The following is an 18013-nucleotide window of genomic DNA, read 5'->3' as shown; positions in this document are numbered from 1 at the left end:
AATAATTGAGGCCGAATTAGAATTGAATTGAATATATATTTAACTCTAGTTTGGAGGATGGCAAAAACAGAAAACCGCTGCCAAACACCAGCACCCGTCACCTAGATGAAAACCACCAAACCAAGGAGGGGAGTACACATACCCAGCCTCCTTCCCGCATAACCCGCATTGTGCTGGCCTTACCCCTCTTTCTCTGGCAAACGTTCGGTTCCCGCAGGGGAACGTCTAAATGTCCAACCGCAAGAAAAGGACACACCTGCCGTCCATTTAAAGAGGGAGCCCCACAATGACCACTTATGCCTGTGTGACAGCTGGTTGGCAGCGATTTCCCGCCAATCTGGCTTTCAATAGCCCACAGCAAGAACAAAAACCTAGACGCATTCTGGGAGGGCGGGCGGGCAAAACTGAATGGCAAGAGGAAGTCTGGCAAAATGGCCACCCCTTATATACTAACCTAAGACCCTCCTCTTCATATTGATGCACAACCCTCTAATCCAATAGGAAAAAACCCAACCGGGAAAACTGATCTGCCTAGCAACTGCTTAGTCATTTAACAACCAATCACAAAAAGTTGATCGCTTATATGGCCTCAGGCTTATGCAGCCTTCAGCTTATCTAAGCCGCTCATAACTTTATTGTGATTACATAAACCTTTTATTTAAGCTAGCTTATCACTAAATAAAACCACACCACACACTGAAATAAAGACACGGACACAGTAGCTGGAGTTAAAGGTCAGACGATGTTTATTAATCGCTGACCAACTCTTTAAACTAATAATTGAGGCCGAATTAGAATTGAATTGAATATATATTTAACTCTAGTTTGGAGGATGGCAAAAACAGAAAACCGCTGCCAAACACCAGCACCCGTCACCTAGATGAAAACCACCAAACCAAGGAGGGGAGTACACATACCCCGCCTCCTTCCCGCATAACCCGCATTGTGCTGGCCTTACCCCTCTTTCTCTAACAAACGTTCGGTTCCCGCAGGGGAACGTCTAAATGTCCAACCGCAAGAAAAGGACACACCTGCCGTCCATTTAAAGAGGGAGCCCCACAATGACCACTTATGCCTGTGTGACAGCTGGTTGGCAGCGATTTCCCGCCACCAAGGTTTACCAAACCGCCACCGCCATCCGCAAACAGAAACTTAACCAACCAGAAACTAACTAGCTCTAACGAAAAAGACCGAAAATATCTTCCAGAAAAAACTGCACTCCTTCCGGAGAAAGGTGAACCCCGTCGTCTCTATAGAACTGCCTGTTCCGCAGCACCAGCAGAGGATGCTTAATTGCCACTCCGCCTATGGCCTTGACAAACAGAGACACCGTCGAGTTCACCTTTTTGCGTGCTTTCTCCAGCGCCGAGAAACGCACCGCACCACGCCAATGGAAACGTGGCACCATTTCCGACCAGACAATGCATACCCCAGGCCAGTGACAACGTATTGCCACCACATCCGCCTTTATAGACAAAATCAAGTCTATGCCTTTAACTCGGCCCAGATCATTACCACCCAGATGAATGATAATACAACTGGGGCGACCCCAGCGGCGCTCCCGAGAAAAAAGGACGCGCAACAGATCACCCCATAACATGCCCCTAACACCTAGCCATCTAAATTGCCTGGACCCAAAAATCTCAGTCGCCCTAGACGCCATGGGATGTTTCTCCGCCCAAAAAACATAGGAATGACCAACCATCCATATGTGGTCTCCAAAATTGATGACAGCTGTAAAAGAAAATATCCTAATGTCACATTATGCACATAATCTGTAACTTAAACACAACGTAACCAATTAAACCCAAGTGAAGGAGAAAACTCAAAAAACCTCCCGTGGACCTTGGTAGAACAGCCAATTGAAATTAGGCCCCCTCGGAGGAAAAATTTTAAAAATTCGCTTCACACCCTCGATTCCTGAACGGTAAGCGTTCAAAAACCGACGAGTAAACATGTTTTTGGGTTAGCGCAACAGGCGCACTTATAACTTATCTATACGGACATAGGACTTATAGGAGGCCGACTTCCAGCGACCCAACTCCCGAATAGCCGCTGGTGATGAACCAGCGGCCGCCGCATGGGTGGCCGCCCCAATCCGAAAGGAATGAGTACCGAAGTCCGCCTCCTGCAAGCCCAACGCCGTCAAACATTTCTTGAACACCGATGAGAACTGAAACTTTGTCAGAGGGTCCAACTGCGCGTGCACCAGCAACTGGTTGCCCCCCGGAGGTCTTAACCGCACATACTCTTGGGTCAGCCGCAGCGGGCAAACGCCCATACCTCCCTGAGCCTCCAAGGACAACCAGCGACCCCGACCTGTTTGATCTGTCTTGGATCGCACAATCCTACAGAGCAACAGGCCCTCCTGTAAGCGCACATTCTCGTAGAGCAGACCCGATTCCCGGGACGCCTTGCTGCTCGCCACTAGCTCGCTCACCCGAAAAGCCCCGAAAAAGGCCAGGGCATACGCGCTACTAAACAATGCCACCTCAAATTCCGAGGACGCAATCCGAGGTAGCACACGCAGCAATTCCGCTAGCAGCTGCAACGTTATAGGCCTACGTGAATCCGCGGGCGCCGGGTGCAACCTAGCCCAACCTTTCAGCGCTCTGGAAAGGACAAACGACCCCGTGGGGTCCGTTGTCCCGTGGAGTCGCGAGTGAAAGGCGATGCCCGCAAGGGCAGTAGCCATGGCCGCTTTTGACCTACCGTTTTGGTAATGCTCCCAAACAAAGGTCAACAGGGCGTCGGCCGAGGACTCACCTGCTACCCCGTACCTACTCTGAAAGGCTGACCAATCCCGCCATGCAGCATCATACGCTCGTAGCGTGGAGGGAGCCAGTGCACACCTGGCCAACGCCGTTAAACCGCTTCGACCATCTGCCAGACAGAAGGTGGGCACTGTAACCCCTCTGCCTCCGCTCCCGGAACCAACGTCCTGAATTTGTCAAACTGGAACCGGGACAATGCATCCGCAATTCCATTGTCAACTCCAGGTACGTGGCGGGCCCTAAAATTAATATTACGCTGTAAACAAACCAGCACTAAATGCCTTAGCAATCGCAGGGCCTGCGGAGATGAGGAACGCTGATTATTAATCGCATGCACTACCCCTAAGTTGTCGCAAAGAAACAAAATGTCCCTATTTGCGAACCGTCCGGCCCATAACTCAAGCGCCACTAAGATCGGGAACAATTCCAGCAGAAGCAGGTTCTTGGTAAACCCACGCGTTACCCAAGATGCCGGCCAGGCCGCAGCGCACCATGCGCCAGCGAAGAACGCGCCGAAACCACGGCTGCCTGAAGCATCCGTGAACAACTGCAGCTGCTTACTGGAACAACAAGGAGCGGGCCACAACACTTCCCTGTTGAAGGACACCAGGAACGAGACCCAAATCCGCAAATCATCCTTGATCTCGCGGGAAAGGTACACGGAGTGATTCTGTCGAACCGTCCCCGCTGTGGCCCGCTCAAGTTTGCGACAGAAAATCCTGCCCATGGGGATAATCCGACACGCAAAATTGAGAGAACCAAGCAAGGACTGCACCTGCTTAAGCCGAACCCTGCGTTTTCCTAAACAGTCTGTAATCAAACCCAATAGCTTCCGCACCTTATCCTCGGGAAAGCGACAGCACCCCCCTACCGTGTCAATCTCGATACCTAAATAGCTAAGACAAGTGCAAGGACCCTCGCACTTATCCTGAGCAACCGGTACCCCTAAAGCGCCGAATAACGACCTGGCCACCGAGAGAATGTCCCCACAGACCGAACTGTCCCCGGGCCCTACAAAGAGAAAATCATCCAGGTAGTGAGCCACTCCCAGTTGCCCGGAAGCGGTCTGGACGCACCAGTGTAAAAATGTGCTAAAGCACTCAAAGTAGGCGCAGGAGACAGAGCAACCCATGGGGAGACACCGATCGACGTAGAATTCGCCCCCTATTTTGAAACCCAGAAACCGCAAGGAATCTGGGTGTAGCGGGAGTAGGCGAAAAGCTGACTCCACGTCCAATTTTGCCAACAGACTCCCCGGACCACCATCCCGCACTAAGCGCAGCGCGTCGTCAAACGACTGATATCGAACTCTGCACTGGGCTTCCGGGATAGCGTCGTTGACCGACAACCCCGGCGGGTGAGAAAAGTGCTGTATCAAACGAAACTTGCCTATGGCCTTCTTGGGCACCACCCCTATTGGGGAAATGCACAAGGAGGGCAACGGGGAAAAGGCGTAGGGCCCAGCCATGCGCCCCAGCTCAATCTCCCCGTCGACCTTCCGCCGGATCTCCTGCGGGAATTCACGAGCCGATCTCAAATTCTGGCGTGCAACCACATACACCGAATCCGGAATTGGCAAGCGAAAACCGTGCTGAAAACCCTCCGAGAGAAACGATGCAGCCGACTCATCGGGGTATAACGCAAGCCAGCGCTGCAACTCGGGAACTATAATCGGGGAGAAGGCCTTACTTGCCAACTCCACCGGCCTCGGTGGAAGCGGCAGGCTTACTGCCTGTTGCCGCGGTGCATTCCTTGGCCGGGTGACTAGATCCGCACAACCTACATGAGTGGCGAAAACGACAACTCGTTCCTTTGACGCATTTACCGTCGTTGTAGGCGAAACACTTCCCTTTCCCCGTCAATCGGGAAGCCGCCGCCCCGGACGCCCCGGGCTTCTTGGCCGTGACGTCTGGGGTGGGTTTGACCTGCTGCGTGACCTCCAACCACACCTCAACATCCTTAAAACCCGCGGGCAGGATGGGGTTGCCATCCTGATTGCGACGAAACTTCTCGTCGTAATCCCGCCACGCGGAACCCTTGGATTTCAAGTACATATCGTGTACTAAAAACAAATATTTCACCAAGTTGGCATACTCCGAGGGACGCGATTCCGTGTAGCAAGCCATGAACACCAAAAACCCGCGCAGCCACTGGTGAAAATTGCGAAACGCACTTTCCCCAATACCGCCCGGCTTCTTGGCTGCTTCAAAACCCTGCCGCATTTCCTCCGTAAGGGTGAATATGTCTACATACTTCCCCTTGCGGATCTTTTCCCACATGCGCTTGCGAACCCCCCTTGTAACTGCCGTGTTGGCGCAATGTACCATCTCGCCGTAACGGGGAGGGTCCGAGGGGACCACCTGCGCAGGAGCGGCCGCCTTATGCGCCTCCTTAGCCATTCGCCGCGTGATGAGCCTAGCTAATTTACGCGGGCGCCGCGGAGAGCCGGATGATACGCTGCTAGAAGACGATGAACTACAAGTTGAGACGTGTAAAGGAATGTTTAGCTCACCGGAGTTCGAAGGACCCGGAACCTCGTCGTCCGCTGCACCCGCCTCCGCTGATGGCCGTACCTCCACGTTCGCAGTCCCGCTTGTCCGTGATCTTCGCCTCATGTCGGGTGTAGCCCCTGAACTAGACGGGACCTGTGAGGGAGAAAAAGAGGGGACAACAGGCACAGGGGGAACCAGAACATCATTAACACTTGGCCGCAATTGCGGAGGCGGAGGGACCGCCCCTCCGCTCCGCGGCGGATGGCCGCCCGGCAGCTGCAGGGAGGGGGCCCCCGCCGAGGTGTACCCGATCGACTGCGTAAAGGCCGACCCGCTTACTGCACCAAAACTCGCGGGGTAAGACGGCCGCCACGCCGTATGCGGCGGGCAGACGCCTGCTCCCGCCCATCCGTATGATGCCGGAAGGAACTGAGGGGGCGCCGGGAGAGGGGGCCAACCCTGTGCCACCTGATACCCACCGCCCGGTGCCTGTCCTGGCTGCAGGCCCGCAAAGGCCGGCAAGGGCACCGCGACTCGGGGTCCACCGACCGACCATGTGGACTGCACGCCGGCGCCCGCGCTGGCCCCACATGGGGAAAACTGTGTGCCGGACACCGTCATGAAACCCATGGAAGGCATACTGGCGGCTAAGGGGAATGCTGGAGCCGGAGGCCACGCAAACCCCCCGGGGAAGGACTGGCTCCCCGCGAAGCCTTGCTGCGCTGTTACCGCAAGCGCCCCGCCGTGCGTAAAATAAGCCGCCGAGACGGACGCCTGCATGGACCCGCATTGCAAAGGACCGTGGAGGGCGTGGGGAGGAGTTTGATACCCTGTAAGTGAGGGCGCCGTTAATGGCGGCGGGGCAGCTGACGCCCAGGGGGCGCCCGAGTAGGCCCCTGAGGCCGGGGGGAAACCCTGCCATGTAGTTGCCGCCGGGGCGGGTGTGGCGGCAGCCGCTGCCACGTCCCCCGCCCCAGCCACCCCAGATCCAAGGTGCCCCCCGTTATCACAAATCACCTGGGGTGCGCTAGACCCCTCGTTGGCAGAGGGTAGTGTGTGGTCCTGTATTGTCCCAGGGACAGCGGGAGCCGCTACCCGCTGTCCTGGGCTCATATTCCCCTGCACATTGACCCCCCCCCTCACCCCCCGCAGCTCCGCCGCGGTCGTCCTGTGCCACCAGGACGCCGCCGAGAGCCATAAGCGGGGATGGAGGAAGAGAGCCGTCAGCACTGCAGGAGAGAGGGTGAGGGGACGTATGTGCCGCGGGAGGCGCCGGGGCGCGCGGCCCGGCCGGGTCGCGCGCACCTGCGCCATGCATCAAGCGGCTGCTGGCAGGAGGCGGAGGAGGCCTGAAGGCGCCCGGAGCAGGAGGGCGAGGAGAGGCCCGTCCCGCTGCGAGCGCCGGGGTGCGCGGCTCGGCCGAGCCGCGCGCCCCGGAACCACGTGACGAGCGGCCGCTGGCCGCCCGTCTCCGAGCGGCAGGGGAGCGGGCTGTAACTGCCCGCCCCCGCCGCCTGTCTGCAGCGGGGGAAAGGCCACTCTGAGGCGCGACGCTCGGGGAGCGGGAGCGGAGGGAACTCCCCGCATCCACGAGGCGCCGGGGGGGCGGGGGGGGCTGAGCGTCGAGGACGAGGCATGGCAGGGGGAGGATAAGTCTGCCACAAAACAAATACACTGCACAGAGAAGGGGCAAGCGTGCTATATAATGCCCAGTGAAGGCAAATGAAATACAATAAGTTTATAGCAAGGAGAACAAGCAGTATTATATACTTATCCTTCCTGGGCAAAACTGAATGGCAAGAGGAAGTCTGGCAAAATGGCCACCCCTTATATACTAACCTAAGACCCTCCTCTTCATATTGATGCACAACCCTCTAATCCAATAGGAAAAAACCCAACCGGGAAAACTGATCTGCCTAGCAACTGCTTAGTCATTTAACAACCAATCACAAAAAGTTGATCGCTTATATGGCCTCAGGCTTATGCAGCCTTCAGCTTATCTTCTACACTGGCAAAGATCCTTCTAAAGTTAAAGCCCATGTCCTGATACATAGTCAAATGTGGGTGGTAGGGGTTTCAGTTGCCCAGAAACCCCCACTTTCCTGGCTTGGCCATAGGCTCGAATAATGACCACAATATATGATTGGTTATAATATAATTATAGTAGATCTGCAGCCACATGAAGATTAATTGATGGAATTGAGCTGCCCTATGGCAGCAGCTACCGCTATGCTGTAAAAGGTCTTCTGTCTGTGTGGATCTAAATGCTCAATATTTCCTGGGCATTGAGGCTGACACTTGGGCTGATTCTTGTCGCTTGCCCACTGGCAAGGTGTCAAGGTGTTCAAATTCAGGGACTATATTGGGTGGTGTCTGAGGTCTGGTGTGGTTACACTGTTCAAGTTTAACAATAATGATATTTATGTTTATGTTAACACTTCTTGGGCCTTTTCAATTTTGCTTTTTGGGTAATCCCCATGGGCTGTGTGTTTTCTGGAAGTTGGAGAGAGCTATGGCATGGGTGAAATGGTCATTTCACTTCATTTGGCTGTCTTTGGGGTTCAAAGATGATCTTCTGGTCTCTTCCCATGCTCCCCCAATGTGGCACTAAGAGAGCATTAATGGTTATCTACTGCTGTTGCAATTATTCATGATTATTGTTGCAGTTGAGTTGTCGGTGGACAGCACCACCATTTTGTCTTCTGATGTGATGATCTGCGTTTGGTCCAAGCATTCAACATGCAGAGATACATGTACTCCTTACCTGAGTCACTGCATATGCATAGCCATCTGGGCTAACTCTGCCTTATTGCAAATATCCATTTCTGTGCTCTTCATGTTGCAGGGGTGGACAACAGTTAGCAGATGCTCTTTTCATGGAGATGGGGCTTAGTTTTGGTCATTGGCACCTAATACCTGTCAGATCCTGCTCATGCTTGGCAGGTTATCAAGCCAGACTGAATGTAGTTCCCTGGCACAAGAGTTTGCAAAGTGCTAAGGAGGTATTGGGTGACTTTTATTGGAGGTTTGCCAATCTGGAGGTAAGTACATGCTTGTGTACATCTGGGTACATGGCAGCGAGTTTGGTTGGCTTGCTTACTTTGACAAGCTGAATGGTTTGGTGGTTCAAAGCAATTATGAAAGTGCTGCAGGGTTGGGCAAGCAATAGACCTAAAGGAGAAGATAAGGATATGCCCATTGATGAAGATTTTCTGGATATATGTGTGGTAAATTTGGATGATGCACCTATGCTCCGGATTGCATTTTCACAGATGTTTCCACATTGGTGAGCTTATAGCAGCAGGAAAAAACTTAACTTCACTGCTTTTGTTTTGATACAGGGGTGGTTTTGTTCAAGATACACCATTCCAAAACCCACAAGGGAAGCATGTATGTTTTTGGGTCCTTTTATCAGTACACTTTAAACCTCTCATTTGTCCAGCTGTCTATGCAGTGTTATTCCTGAAGCTGCGTGCTGGTCACTTGGTTGGTGTATGCACTGTGCAGGTGGTTTCCCACTGTTCCAGTTTGCAGCTGTTTTTAAGCAGTGCTTTGCTTTGGTTGCAAAGTGTGGTCTACACGATGCCCTTCATTTACAATGGGAAGGCTTGATGAGCAACATTGGAGAAGACAATTAAGAAACTTGGTACTGTAGATGAAAACTGGCTACTGGCTACTTATAAGGGATATATTTGTAGTTTGCATGGATCAGTTTGGGGTGGTTTCTGCATCTGGGTAATCCACGGCATGTGGTGATCGCTCAGTGTTATTTTTCCTCCAGAAGGGTTCTTAATTGGCTGCTGGTTTTTGTCCCCCCCCCCCCCCATTACATGGATCGCTTTCCACCCTCTTAATTTCTGCATACACTGTTATGCTAGATGGCGCTGGTGGTGCTGTTGTGTTTGTTGGCTCTTAAATGTTTCTTGCTGAGTTTTAGCTTTTGATGCTTGATTACTTTCCTTGTTTCTGATGTGTTTTGATGGTTTCAGCAGATGTGGTTAATGGGATATATATATACTCTATATGTCTTTTGTGTCTCACGACATACTTGGTCCCTGGGAGCATTCACATTTCTGGGAACACGGGTGTGCGGTAGTTGGTGTAGCGTGGTATGTGTTGGGACGAGTTGCTTCCTTGTATGTTGGTTGCTGCCTCTGCTCATGGTGATTGCTCTGTATCACTGCTTAACCATCTGTAATGGAATTATCTGGAATGGTGGAGTTTATTTTGAGGATACATGCCGACCTTACTGAGATGCTTATTATTATTATTATTATTATTATTGTTTATTGATATGGTGACACAAGGGTTCTGCAGCACCTAACAAGGTACATAAATAAATGAGCCAAGCAGGAAAACAATGACTTACAATACAAGATAATGTAAGACAAGTAGATGGTATATAAATATTTCTGCATCAGGGGACATGACATTGAAACAATCCTCATGTTGGCAGAAAGTGAGGGTTAGGTGCCATTGTAGGGAGTATGGAGTAGAAAATAGTCTAAGAGAGGTAAAAGCATGAGGGCCATGCACGTGAGAGCTTATATTCTAAAGGGAAGGGGCAGACAGATAGGAGTGACACAGATGGTGTAGAAGTAACATGAAACAGTGGGTTAGAATGAGAGATTGCTGGGTTTGATGATGAAGAAGTGTGTCTTGAGAGTCCATTTGAAGTTTTGTAGAGAGGTGGAGAGTCTGATAGGGAGAGGTAGGGAATTCCAGAGGTAGGGAGCACCACTGCCAAAATCTTGGAGGCAGGAATGGGAGGAAGTAATCAATAGGCTGGAGAGGCAGCATGTATTTGTGGAGGGAAGAGGGTGGGTGGTAATGTAAAGGGAAATATAGTAAGGTCAGATATGTAAGTTGGTAAGGAATGGGTAAGGGCTTTGTGAGTGTTAGAAGTTTGCATTGGATTTGGAAGGGGAAGGTGAGCCAGTGTAGGGCATGTAAGAAAGGGGAGGTGGACATAGTAAGTTTAGAGGGAAAGATGAGCCAGACAGCAGCATTGAGGGTAGATTGGAGTAGAGAGAGGCATTTGTCAGGGAGGTCAGATAATAGGAGATTACAGTAGTCCAATCTGGAGATAACAAGTGAGTGGATAAGGTCTCAGTAGCCTCTAGTGTGAGAAAAGGTCTGATCCTAGAAGAAATGTTGAGATGGAAATGGTAGGACTGCAAGAGGTAGTGATTGTGTGGTTTGAAGGAGAAGGAGGAATCAAGAATTACTCCAAGACAGTACACTTGGGGCTTAGAAGAGAAAGTTGTGCAATCAATAGATAATGACATTTTGGGAATTGAGGTTATTTGGGAAAGTGGGACGATGATCAACCCAATCTCAGTCTTAGACAAGTTAAGTTTAAGATAGCTCTGGGACATCCAAGAAGCGATAGCAGAGAGACAGTTGGAGATACAAGTGAGGAGAGAGGGAGAGAGGTCAGGGGAGGAAAGGTAGAGATGATATTGGAAATTGAAACAGTGAATGAGCTCACCAAAAGAGGACGTCAAGAGAGAGAAAATGGACAGCTCCAAGAACAGAAACTTGGAGGACACCTACTGTTAGGTGAAGAGCGCAGGAGGTGGAGTCATGAGAGGAGACAAAGAAGGAGTGGTCAGAGAGGTAGGAGCATAGCCAGGATAGAGCAGTATCATGCAGACCAATGGAGTGAAGGATTTGCAGGAGGAGAAGGGTGGTCCACAGTGTCAAAAGCAGCAGAGAGTTCAAGGACAATAAGCAAAGAGTAGTATCCCTTGGATTTGCCATCATGGATGTCTTTCAAATTTTCGTGAGGGCAGTTTCAGTGGTGTGAAGAGGACAGAAGCCAGACTGAAATGGGTCAAGGAGGGAGTGGGAGATAAGAAAGGCAGTTAGGCAGTTGTAGACAAAATGCTCAAGGAGTTTTTGAGGCAAAGGGAGGAAAGAGATGGGTCGATAGTTGGAAAGAGTGCTAGGATCAAGTTATTTAATAGGAGAAACTAGGGCTTTCTTGAAGGCAGAGGGGGCAGCGCCTGAGGAGAGGGAGAGATTGAGGAGGTGGGCAAGATTGGAACAGGCAGAAGGAGAGAAGTAGCAGAGGAGGCAGGAGAGGATACGGTCTAATGGAGAGATGGAGGGGGGTGGACTGAATGAGGGTCAATACTCCTGCTCCAGATACAGAGGAAAAAGAAATCAGTTTGTAAGATGTATGGGGATGTGTGGTCAGGGAAAGGAGGGGGCGGGCTGTTGAGGGACTGTTGGAATGTGATGTCCTGGAGTATGGAGTAAATTTTAGATGTGAAATCGGTGGCAAAGTCAAGGGCAGAGAGTGAAGAAGGAAGTCTAGGTGCAGTTGACCGTGGCAAGGAGACACCGGGGGTTTGAAGACTGGGAGAAGATGATGGTCTTGACGTATGACTGTTTAGAGAGGGAAAGGGCAGCTGTTACAGCGGAATGGAGCTCTTCATTGGGAGTTCAGCATTGCTTGTAGGTCTTCAGGCAGTGACCCTTGTACACCCGAGGTTAAGACTCATAGGGCCTCATTCCGAGTTGATCGCACGCTGCCAATTTTCACAGCGTAGCGATCAGGTTACTACTGTGCATGCGTATGCACCGCAACGCGCACTCGCGTCATACAGGTACAAACACCATTGTTGCGTGCAATGCTTCTAGCGACGATTCCATTCACAAGGAGATTGACAGAGGGCATTTATGGGTGTCAACTGACAATTTTCTGGGAGTGGTAGGGAAAACGCAGGCTTGTCCAGGTGTTTGCAGGGTGGGTGTCTGACGTCAATTCCGGGACCTGACAGGCTGAAGTGATCGCAAGGGCTGAGTAAGTTCAGACCTACTCATGAACTGCAAAAAACTTTTTTATCCTGCTCAGCTTGCAAAGTGAAAATACACTTTCCCCTGGGCGGCGACTATACATTTGCATGGCTGCAAAAAGGAGCTAGCGAGTGATCAACTTGGAATGAGGGCCATAGAACGCACACAGCAGGTCTTCTTTCATATAAGGGCCACTTTTTCCATAGAACTCTATGCGTCTACTGGTACTGGGATGCCCACCAGTACTTACAGATGGAGCTGCGCTAATCTGAGGTGGCTCCATCGCAAACGAGAACTCCCGGCGTGACTAGGCGATCCATCTGCCTAGTCATGCCGGGAGTGTACAGAGACGCTCCCATTCAGAGCATCTCTGTCCGGGTGCACGAACGGAGACGCTCTCCATTCAAGTGAATGGGGTGGCGTCTCCACCCCGGGCGTGTGTTCCCAGGTGGACGGGGATGCTCTCGGCGATAGGTGCGCCCAGGCAGGTGCACCTAGTCACAGACGGAGCCATGACTAGCGTGGCTCCATCTGTATGCCACTAGCGGTAATATGAGCTCCACCCCAAGGTGACCTGAATCAAAGCAGGCAGGAACTGACACCCTAGGATGACTAAGTGGGCAGCAAGAATGAAAGGGGAGAAGGGAAGGCAAACTATGGCAGAGTTACGGAAACTAAAGCACTGGTGGGAGAAGGGGCTGCCGGGCCAGCGAGAGGTTAATACTGAGGAGAGTTAACACAAATGATACCTGAGGATAACCTCCGGGCTGGGAGGAATAGTACTATAGCTAGCAGCCAGTACTTAACTAATACTAAAGAAAAGGCTAAAGATATATAATACATCTTGGTAATTCTGTGGAAGGCTGGTACGGAACTGAAGGTGGACACCAGAGCTGACACTGTCGATGGTGCTGAGAGACTGGTCAGAGATCTGCAGATGGAGACCGGAACACAGTGATGAGGGCTTCCGCAGCAACCAGGATCTATGACCAGCACCAGGAGAGAAGCAGACCAGGGTGATAAAAGAGGTATGAGCCAATCAGCGCAGAGCACAGCCCCAGCCATCCTTAATGAATAACTTAATGCAGCTGACTTCCTGCACGCACAAACATAACCTCGCTGAGCCCCTTCCGCTAGCATCCCTTGTTGCTAGGGCACAGGCAGGCAGGGAGCTAATTGTATCCCCTTTCACCAAGGGAGTGGTAGCCAGGGAAGCGGAAAATCGGAGAAATCCCTGTCGCCAGCAACGACTGGGTGCCGGAAGTCGCATGCCATGGCTGTAACAGCTGCACTGTAAGATGAGCATACATTTGAAATGGAGGATATCTGTTTTAGAGCATGATTTCCTTCACTGTCGCTCGGCAGTACGTGAACAATTTTTCAGATATCTGCTGAATTTGATGTGCCAGGATTAAGGTCAGTGGTTCTCAAACTGTGTGCCGTGGCACCCTAGGATGCTGCGGGACACTTGCAGGGGTGCCTCAGGTTGGTGGTCCAAGACCAATTCAAACTATTTATTGTCAATGTAATAGGCAAAACTAGTGCTTGTGGTTGCCAATCTCTAAAATATGTGCACAAACAGAAGCAAATCTTGTCCCTCACCACACAACTGAACCTACGGATGACATCTAAACATAATTTACTTAATTTAATATTTTTTTAATGAATTTCTCAATAAGACAGTTTTGGCCTAGAAGTGCAGTAAAAAATATTCTAATACTTTAGGGTGCCGTGATTCAAAAAAGTTTGGAACCACTGGTTTAGGTGTTGATCTGCAAGGGTGAATACTGGTTGATGGAGCAACAGAGTCAAGAGCCAGAGCTGGATTAAGGCTTCGGGGGGCCTGGGGTACTTAAGACAGGGGGGCCCTAAGATTTAAGATTAAAATCATAGCGTCTTCAATCACTACAAAGAAAATTACAATTAGGTTGTAAATTTGACAGAATCTTTCAGACTAATCCATCTTAAATGGAATATTATTATTTAATATTCAACACAAAAACAATAATATACAATATTTTTTAATGAAGGTTTATTTTAATACAGTTTTGAAATTAACAATACAAACGTTGCAAACTATTTAACTGCTGCTAAACAATACCCAGTATAAATAAAAAGTGCAAATAAATAAAATATGTCCAAAGACTACAAAATCCTAACAGATGAAATGAGTGACCTGACATTGTATTTTGTTTCACACTTGCAGGCAATAACATTGGGCTGCATTTTAACAGAAATACAGCAACCATAGGATAACATTATATCAAAACTTATGTTTTCTTGCTTTAACACGGGCAAAGTTTTCAATAATGGTTTCAAAGCAGATTCCTCGCATCAGTTCACTTTCAATACTTAGAAGAGTTAATGCCTTTAGGCGCTCATCCCGCATTGTCGATCTCAGTTTATTTTTTATAAGTGTTAATTTGCTAAATGAACGCTCTCCTGAGCAGTTTGTGACCATTAAACAAAGGTAGATTCTCAGAGAGACAGCTACATTAGGAAAAACATTCTCGATTTTTTGTTCATACAACAACTGTGCTTGAGAAGAAGGTGTGTGACAGCTCCTTCCTTTGGCAAACTGTACAAACTGAACCATTTCTTGAGGATACACTTCTTTGTCTAGATCTAGTGGATAATGTTCAGCAAGTTTCGTAGCCTCTACCACTATTTCTCTATCCGTCATTTGGGAAGAGCTTAGCACAACCTTGAAACGATCATATATAACAGAATAGGCAACAATTCTATCATTCAGTGCCATTTTGAGGCAATCAAGTATGTGCAAGTATGTCTCCACACAAAATTTTTCTCTTGCAGAAAATGTGGTTTCTTCTGACTCCACACTATCCACATTCCTTTTTTTCTTTCTTGCACGAGTTACTCTATAGTCTGATATACCACTTGCTGCTTGTGCCTCCTTCTCCAAGTTATCAAAACTTCCACGCAGTGAATCTAAAAAGTGACCTAGAGATTCTAGTAAATCTACAGCAACCTTGAGGTCAATAGTCATGGATTGCAGTGCTTTGCTTGTTGTATTAAATCTGGACAGAATGGTGTTCCAGAGGTGACAGAGGAATGCAATTTCCAGCAAATCCATAGCCTGAGACAAGGTGTCCGCTTCGTGTCTTGTAGCTGCACTTTGTTGTTCATCTTCGAAAATTTAATCAAAGGAATCTTGAATGTTTTTGTATCCTTTGGCTAAGGCAGCAGTTGCATCTGCACGAGCAGACCATCTTGTTTCTGATAGATTCTTCACTGTGAGTCCTTGCTTTCCCAGATGATTCATTAAAACAGACCAACGGTGGGTGGAAGCAGAAAAGAATTGGTAAACATTTGAGAGAAAACCAAAGAAGTTTACAGCTTCCACGCAGCAATCAACAGCATTTGATCCAACAAGGTTTAAGAAATGTGCTGTGCATGGCACAAACACAGCCAGAGGATTAGATTCCTTCACCCTTGCTTGCATTCCAGAATATTTTCCAGCCATGCTGCTTGCATTGTCATAAGTCTGTCCACGGCAATCCATGATATCAATGTTTTCAGACTTCAAATATTCTAGCAAGTCTTCTGTGAGGTCTGCAGCCTTATGACTATGAATCCTTAGAAATGTGAGAAAACGCTCAACTGGTATGCCATTCAATACATAACGTACAGTAACACTGAACTGATCAGCATGTGTTACATCTGGTGTTGAATCAACCGACACTGAGAAATACTTAGAAAGTGAAATCTCTTTCACAATATGGTTTGTCACCTGCTTTGCTATAAGTTCGATAAACTCTTCAACAATTGTTGATGAAAGATAGCCTGTCCTGCCGCGTCCACTGTTTCCAAAGTCTTGGATATGTTTTGCTAGAAAAGGATCAAATTGTGCTATCAATCCCATGATTCCAAGAAAGTTACCATTATACTTTGAACCAACTGTCTCATCACTCCTGCGAAAAGCTAAACCTCTCTCTGCTAAAAGTTTCACAACTGCTACAACTCTGCGTAGTACTTCACACCAGTATTGTTTTCTTTCCACGAACTGTCGTTCCATATAACTGTCAATATGACCTGATTTTTCACCAAGTTCACGGGCTTGCAAAATGCAGTTTTGGTGCGCATCAATTTCTTCATGGATTTTTATCCTCTCTTGTGTCTTTTTCCAGTGAGAGAATCCATCAGCAAGTGAGAACTTGTCTTTTTTTTACTTCCCATCAGTGTACAATAAGTACAATAAATGGAACTCTTTGAATCACTATATGACATCCATTTTCTGTGATGGACTACACCATTAGGCCAGCATCCATAAAACATGGTGTTTTTAAAGAAACAATGATATCCTCTTGGTCTGGCCTGAGAAGGTTTGTAGTAGCGTGATGACTTGTGATATTTGTCAGACTCACATTTGTTTTGGCAGTTCTCTAATCCTTGTTTTAGCCAATAATCAACTGTTGCAGAGCTGATTGGAAACCACTTTGCAGGATCTGTTGATTGGTGTTCACTTAGTGTAGCGAGAGCATGACTTTGTTCTTCAGTACCTTTACTTGTTGAAGGTCCACCATGCTCTGTCAATTGCTGATTTTTATTATCACTGCCTTCAAAAGGACTTGGTCCAATTTCTTCACTTTCTTCATCAACAGATTTTGAAAATGTTGACTCTGTTTCTTTCTGATTATGTGGTGCACTTGTGTCTGCTGAATGTCTGCTGTGACCGCTTTCAGGAACAGTGTCTTTACATTCGTCATCAAAAGATTTTGCAATATTTGACTCTGTACGCTTCAAATTATGTTGTTCAGTTATTTCTGTTGAATGTCTAATTGGCATTTGTGATGTGCTTGGACTGGTAGTAGACGTATTTGGTTGAAAGAAATAATTTAACTTGGGCATCTTTGCAAGACTGCGTCAGCACTTCGCTTCTTCTCTTTTGCCTGTTTGCGCTTTTGAGCTCCTGAAGCTAAAAGTCTTTTTGGCATTTTGAAGGACTGAAAAAAGATATATAGATAAACAGATATAGCTAGACACATATATATAGCAGGCAGGTTAATACTATTTTAGCTATGAATTTCTGCTAATAAAGATATCTGTGTATTACAACACTGTGTGCTGCTCTTGTGTCTGACAGGCTCTGATGTCTTATATCTAGATTTTCCCTGCACCAACTTCATGGATTTAGATACAGTAAAAGCATGGGGTTAGCTATAGTGGTTTCAAGAGGTGCAATTGCTATTGGGTCCAAAGGCTTCGGGAGTCCTGAACCAGGTTATATAGTTGCATACCAAATTCCCAGATTTGCCTACTAAGCAATTGGGTCCGAGCCACTGTCCAGCCTAAGTAGATGAGTGTGTAGTGAATGTTATAAAGGGGCGCTATAATGTGGCATAATATGAACTGGGGACACTGTATGTCATAATATGAATTGGGGATACTGTGTGGTATAATGTGTACTGGCAGCTCTACAATAAGACATAATATGAACTAAGAAACTACTATGGTTCATAAAACAAACTATGGGGTATAAAATTAACTGAGTCACTACTATGCAATTATAGGTCATAAAATTGCCAACTGCTGAGGAGAGGTGTCTCTCTACAGCAGTGGTTCTCAAACTCGGTCCTCAGGACCCCACACAGTGCATGTTTTGCAGGTAACCCAGCAAGTGCACAGTTGTATTAATTACTCACTGACACATTTTAAAAGGTCCAAAGGTGGAGCAAATTATTTCATTTGTGATTCTTTGAGGAGACCTGCAAAACATGCACTGTGTGGGGTCCTGAGGACAGAGTTTGAGAACCTGTGCTCTACAGCATTGGAACAGGGGCACTTTCAAAATGTTGCTATGGGGTGAACCACTTTTCGGCGTGTCTTGCACCGCCTTTTGGGCGTATCTAGCACTATTTTACATTCTATCGGTAAAATCACATGGCGTAATTTAATTTCTCCCTAGTTCCTAATAATACAAGT

This window comes from Pseudophryne corroboree, chromosome 1 (assembly GCF_028390025.1).
Source record: "Pseudophryne corroboree isolate aPseCor3 chromosome 1, aPseCor3.hap2, whole genome shotgun sequence".
Lineage (NCBI taxonomy): Eukaryota > Metazoa > Chordata > Amphibia > Anura > Myobatrachidae > Pseudophryne > Pseudophryne corroboree.
The sequence above is the reverse complement of the archived record's forward strand: the minus strand, read 5'-3'. Positions refer to the sequence as shown.